At 33.5% G+C, this 7500-nt stretch overlaps 1 pseudogene; it reads left to right on the forward strand.

Annotated features, from left to right (window-relative positions):
• Positions 1-7500, forward strand: part of LOC123505200 — a 38853-nt pseudogene that overhangs the window by 15847 nt on the left and 15506 nt on the right.

Genomic DNA, 7500 nt, shown 5'->3' on the forward strand with positions numbered 1-7500 from the left:
GCAACAGCAATAGCAGTAACAGTAATAGCAACAGTAATAGCAACAATAGCAACAGCAATAGCAGCAGCAGCAACAGTAAATAAATAGTAACAACAACAGTAACAGCAACAACAGCAGTTAGTAATAGCAATAGTACAATAGCAATAGCAATAGCACAGCAGCAACAGCAACAGTAACAGTAATAATAGCAATAGTAGCAACAGTAGTAATAGCAACAGTAATAGTAACAGCAGTAACAGCAGCAACAGTAACAGCAATAGTAACAACAGTAACAGTAGTAGCAGTAACAACAGCAATAGCAGCAATAGCAACAGCAAACAGTAATAACAGCAACAGTAACAGCAGTAACAGCAATAGCAGCAATAGCAATAGCAAGTAGTAACAGTAGCAAAACAGCAACAATAGCAACAACAGTAGCAGCAATAGCAATAACAGCAACAGTAATAATAGTAACAACAGTAACAGTAATAACAGCAATAATAACAGCAATAATAACAATAGCAACAGTAATAACAATAAACAAACAGCAATAGCAACAACAGTAACAGCATTAATAATAGCAATAGCAGCAACAGCAGTAATAACAATAGTAACAATAGCAACAGCAAACAATAGCAACAGTAATAACAGTAATAGCAACAATAAGCAGCAATAGCAAAAAGCAGCAAGCAATAACAGTAGCAAGTAACAGCAATAGCAGTAATAATAGCAATAAGCAGCAAACAGCAACAATAGTAATAGCAGTAACAGCAACAGCAGCAACAGCAGCAATAGCAATAGCAATAGCAATATAACAGTAACAGCAACAATAGTAATATAACAACAGCAACAGCAACAGCAGCACAGTAAGTAACAGTAGCAACAGTAGCAGCAACAATAGTAGCAGCAGTAATAGCAATAATAGCAATAGCAACAGCAATAGCAAACAGTAACAGCAACAGCAGCAACAGCAACAGCAGTAAAGTAGCAACAGCAAAACAGTAACAATAACAACAGCAATAGCAGCAACAGCAATAACAGCAACAGTAGCAGCAATAACAGCAACAGCAACAGCAGTAACAGCAACAGCAACAATAGCAATAGCAATAGCAACATAGCACAACAGCAGTAAAGCAATAGCAGTAACAGCAATAACAATAACAGCAGCAGTAATAGCAACAGCAGCAGCTAGCAACTAGCAATAGCAGCAGCAACAGCAACAGCAGCAGCAATAGCAGCAATAATAATAGTAAGTAGCAGCAACAGCAATAGCAAACAGCAGTAATAGCAATAGCAATAGCAACAGCAATAGCAAGTAATAACAGCATAACAGCAACAGTAATAGTACACAGCAGCAGTAGTAGCAGTAGCAATAGCAACAATAGCACCAACAATAGCAATAGTAATAACAGCAATAATAGTAACAGTAACAACAGCAACAGTAATAGCAATAAGCAGTAAAGCAGTAATAGCAATAGCAACAGCAATAGTAGCAATAGCAATAGCAATAATAAATAGTAACAACAGCAAGTAGTACAGCAACAGCAGCAACAGCAACAGCAGTAACAGCAGCAATAGCAACAGTAACAACAGTAACAGTAATAGTAATAGCAACAGCACAGCAACAACAGTAACAGCAAAACAGTAATAGCAACAATAGCAACAGCAACAGCAATAGCAACAGCAGTAGCAGCAATAGCAACAACAGCAGCAAATAACAGCAACATTAGCAGTAGTGTAACAGCAACAATAGCAATTATAGCAATAGTCAACAGTAGCAATAGCAGCAACAGCAACAGCAATAGCAGCAACAGTAACAGCAGCAATAGTAGTAACAGCAGCAATAGCAAACAGCAGGTGCAGTAACAGCAACAGCAACAGCACAGCAATAGTAATAGCAGTAATAGCAACAACAGCAACACAGCAATAATAATAGCAACAGCAATAACAATAGTAATAATAGCAATAGTAACAGCAATAATAGTAACAGTAATAACAGCAATAAAACAGTAACAATAGCAGCAATAATAGTAACAGCAATAGCAATAGTAATAACAATAGTAGCAATAGTAACAACAACAGTAATAGCAATAGTAATAATAATAACAATAACAATAGCAATAGCACGTAAAACAGCAATAGCAACAGCAATAATAGTAACAATAGCAACAACAATAGCAATAAACAGTAAGTAACAGTAATAGTAACATTAATAAGCAACAAGTAATAGTAATAATAGCAACAAAAGTAACAGTAATAGCAGCAATAATAGCAATAGTAGCAATAAAGTAGTAACAGTAACAGCAACAGTAGCAATAGTAAATAACAGCAATAGTAATAGTAAATAATAGCAACAGTAGCAACAGCAATAACAACAGTAGTAATAGCAATAACAGTACAGCAATAGCAACAGTAATAGCAGTAACAGCAATAACAACAATAACAATAGCAGCAATAGTAGCAATAGTAACAATAGCAACAGCAGCAGTAATAGCAACAACAGGCAACAGCAATAATAGTAACAATAGCAATAATAGTAAACAGCATTAATAACAGCAGCAGCAACAGCAATAATTAGCAACAGTAACATTAATAAGCAATAATAATATAGCAATAGCAGCAATAACAGCAATAGCAATAATAGTAATAGCAATAACAGTAACAGCAATAGCAAACAGAAACAGTAACAGTAGCAGTAATAGTAGCAATAGCAATAGCAGCAATAGTAACAGCAATAGCAATAATAACAATAGCAACAGTAGTAGCAATAATAATAGCAATAGTAAAGCAGTGATAGTAGCAACAGCAATAGCAGTAACAGTAAGTAACAGTAATAATAGCAATAATAATAGCAGCAGCAGTAGCAATAAGTAACAATAGTAACAATAACAACAAGCAATAACAATAGCAACAATAGTAATAGTAGTAACAATAGCAATAACAGCAAAAGCAACAGTAATAATAGCAATAGTAACAGTAACAGTAATAACAGCAACAATAATAATAGCAACAATAACAGTAACAAACAGCAATAGTAACAATAGCAACAATAACAGTAACAGCAACAACAAGCAGTAATAGTAACAGCAGCAGTAGCAATAGCAACAGCAATAGCAATAGCAATAACAGCAGCAGCAATAGCAATAACAGCAATAACAACAATAGCAACAGTAATAGCAGCAATAATAGTAAAAAGCAGTAATAGCAACAGTAGTAATAATAGCAATAATAACAGCAATAACAGTAACAACAATAATAAACAGCAACAATAACAGCAATAGCATAGCAACAGCAATAACAGCAACAGCAACAACAGCAATAGCAATAGTAAGCAACAATAACAGTAATAGTAATAGCAGCAATAGTCAACAATAGCAATAAAAGCAACAATAGCAGCAGCAACAGTAGTACAGCAATAACACAATAGCAATAGCAACAGTAACAGCAGTAATAACAGTAGCAACAGCAGCAATAGCAGTTACAAAAGCAAATAGTACAGCAATAGCAATAACAACAATAGCAATAGCAACAGTAACAATAGCAACAGCAATAGCAATAGCAATAATAGCAATAGCAACAGTAACAACAGTAACAGTAATAGCAATAGCAATAGCAATAATAACAATAGTAAATAGCAGTAATAACAGCAATAGCAACAGCAATAACAACAATAGCAATAGCAATAAATAGCAACAGCAGCAATAACAGCAATAGCAATAATAGCAATAATAATAATAGCAACAATAACAGCAGCAATAGTAGCAATAGCAACAGCAGTAGCAGTAGCAGCAATATTAGCAATAGCAATAGCAACAATAACAGCAGTAGTAGCAGTAATAGCAAATATAATAGCAAGTAACAGTAATAGCAATTAATAGCAACAGTAACAACAATACCAATAGCAGTAACAGTAAATACAGCAATAGTAGTAGCAACAGCAGGTAATCAGCAAAGGGCAGCAACAGCAATAGTAAGCAAAGTAGCAATAATTAAGCAAACCACCTACAGCAATAACAGCAACAATAGCAACAGCAACAGCAAGCAATAGCAACAGCAATTAGCAACAACAATTAACAACAATAACTGAGCAGCCCAACTAGCAATAGCAGTAATAGTAACTCTAGTAGCAATAACAGCAGCAATAACACAAACACGCAGTAACAGCTGTAGCAATAACAACAGTAATAACAGTAATAGCAACAATAGCAATAGCAATAGCAGTAATAGCAATAGCAATAGCAATAACAGTAACAATAGTAACAATAGCAGTAACAGCAATAGTAATAATAGCAATAACAGCAATAGCAAGCAGCAGCAACAGCAATAACAGTAACAGCAATAACAGTAGTAGCAATAATAGCAATAGCAGCAATAGTAATAACAGTAATAACAGCAGTAACAGTAATAGCAGTTACAGCAATAATAATAGTAATAGCAACAATAATAACAGTAACAGTAACAATAGCAACAATAGCAATAGCAATAGCAGTAGTAACAATAGTAATAGTAATAATAGTAAACAGCAATAGTAATAGCAACAACAGTAATAATAGCAATAACAGCAATAACAGCAATAGCAATAGTAGCAAGTAGTACGTAACAGCAATAGTAACAACAGCAGTAATAGTAACAGCAACAGTAACAATAGTAGCAACAGTAACAGTAGTTATAGTAGCAATAGCAACAGCAACAGTAGTAACAGCAATAGTAAACAACAGCAATAGCAATAACAACAATAGCAACAATAGTAATAGCAACAATAGCAACAGCAGCAACAACAGCAATAAGGCAATAGCAACAGCAACAGTAATAGCAATAGTAATAGCAATAACAATAGCAACAATAATAATAATAATAATAGCAATAATAGCAATAGCAACAGTAACAATAATAATAATAACAGTAACAGTAACAATAGCAATAGCAATAGTAACAGCAATAGCAATAACAGTAATAATAGTAGCAACAACAGCAGCAGTAACAATAACAATAAACAGTAACAGTAGTAATAGCAACAGCAATAGTAGCAACAGTAGCAATAGTAATAGCAATAGCAATAGTAGCAATAGCAATAGTAGCAACAGTAATAAGTAACAGCAACAGTAGCAATAGCAATAGTAATAGTAACAGCAATAACAAGCAACAGCAATAGCAACAATAACAATAGCAATAGCAATAACAATAATAGTAATAGCAATAGTAATAGCAACAGTAACAATAGCAATTAGTAATAGTAACCATAACAAAAAGCAATAATAGCAAGTAGCAATAACAATAGCAATAGTAATAGCAATAATAGTAACAGCAACAGTAACAGCAGCAAATAGTAACAATAGCAGCAACAGTAACAATAGCAACAGCAATAGCAACAAAAACAGTAACAGTAACAGCAGTACAATAGCAACAGCAATAGTAACAGCAATAGTAACAGTAACAGCAATAATAACAGCAATAGCAGCAACAGCCAATAACAGCAAAAGCAATAACAGCACAGCAACAATAGCAACAGTAGCAACAGCAATAATAGTAACAGTAACAGCAATAAGCAACAGTAATTTTAATAGCAATAATAGCAACAGTAACAATAGTAGCAGTAATAGCAATAACAGCAACAGTAGCAACAGTAATAGTAACAGCAATAATAGCAACAGCAACAATAGCAACAGTAACAAAGTAACAGCAATAATAGTAATAATAGCAATAGCAACACAGTAGTAACAGTAGTAACAGTAACAATAGTAATAGTAACAGTAACAATAGCAATAGTAGCAAAAGCAAACAGTAATAACAGTAATAAATAATAGTAATAGTATTAACATAATAACAGTAACAGCAATAAAATAGTAATAGTCAGTAAGCAATAGTAACAGCAAGTAACAGTAATACCAGCAATAACAATAGCAATAGCAACAATAGCAACAGTTATAGTAACAACAACAACAGCAACAGCAATAGCAACAGCAACAGTAGCAATAGTAACAGTAATAGCAGCAAGCAGCAACAGCAAGAATAATAGCAACAGCAACAATAGCAAGCACAAGCAATGGTAACAGTAACAGTAACAGCAATAGCAGCAACAGCAAGAGTAACAGTAACATGCAGCAACAGTAGCAAAAGCAATAGCAATAATAATAGCAATAATAGCAATAGTAACAATAATAACAGTAATAGCAATAGTAACAATAGCAATAACAATAAAGTAGCAATAATAATAGCAGTAATAATAGTAATAGTAACAGCAATAACAATAGTAATAGCAATAGTAGCAACAGTAATAGTAATAGTAACAGTAATAGCAACAATTATAGTAACAGAAATAGTAACAAATACAAACAGTAATAATAATAACAATAGTAAAAGCAACAGAAATAATGGCAATAGTAGTAATAGCAGGAGCAATAATAGTACATTAAAGTAATAGTAATAATAGTAATAATAGTTAGTAACAGTAATACTAGCAATAGCAGACATAATAGCAGCAATAGTAGCAACAACAGCAGCAAATATAATAATAGCAACAGCAATAACAATAACAATAACAGCAACAGTAGCAACAGTAACAGCAACAGCAATAGCAACAGCAGTAATAATAACAATAACAATAGCAATAGCAACAACAGCAACAATAGCAATAGCAATAGCAATAACAGCAACAGCAACAATAGCAACAGCAATAGCAATAGTAGCAGCAACAGTAATACAATAGTAGCAACAGCAGCAGCAACAACAGCAGCAACAGCAGTAACAGTAACAGCAATAGATAGTAATAGCAATAGTAATAGTACAACAGTAAACAGTAGCAATAGCAACAAGCAATAACAAGCAATAATAGTAATAGCAATAGTAACAGCAATATTAGTAACAGCAATAATAGCAAACAGTAATAGCAATAGCAATAGTAATAGTAATAACAGCAACAGCAATAGCAGTAATAGCAATATTAGCAGTAGCAATAGTAATAATAATAATAGCAATAGTAGTAATAGCAACAGTAACAGTAATAGCAATAATAGCAATAGCAGCAACAGAACAGCAGCAACAGCAACAGTAACAGTAGCAATAGTAACAATAGCACAATAGCAACACCAATAGCAATAGCAGCAACAGCAGCAACAGCAACAGCAACAACAATAGCAGCAACAGCAACAATAGCAACAGCAACAGCAATAGCAACAGCAGCAATAGTAACAATAACAACAGCAACAACAGCAACAGCAACAGCAATAGTAGCAATAGCAATAGCAACAACAGCAGCAGCAGCAGCAACAGCAGCAACAGCAACAGCAGTAATAGCAATAGCAACAACAGTAACAGCAACAGTAATAGCAACAGTAATAGCAATAGCAACAGTAAAAAAACAGTTAGTATTAATAAATAGCAATAGTAATAGTAATAACATTAACAGTAATAATAATAACGACAGCAACAGCAATAGCAATAGTAGCAGTAGCAACAGCAATAATAGCAATAGCAATAATAGCAACAGTAACAATAATAATAGCAATAATAGCAGTAGTAGTA

The sequence above is a fragment of the Portunus trituberculatus genome, chromosome 17 (assembly GCF_017591435.1).
Source record: "Portunus trituberculatus isolate SZX2019 chromosome 17, ASM1759143v1, whole genome shotgun sequence".
NCBI lineage: Eukaryota > Metazoa > Arthropoda > Malacostraca > Decapoda > Portunidae > Portunus > Portunus trituberculatus.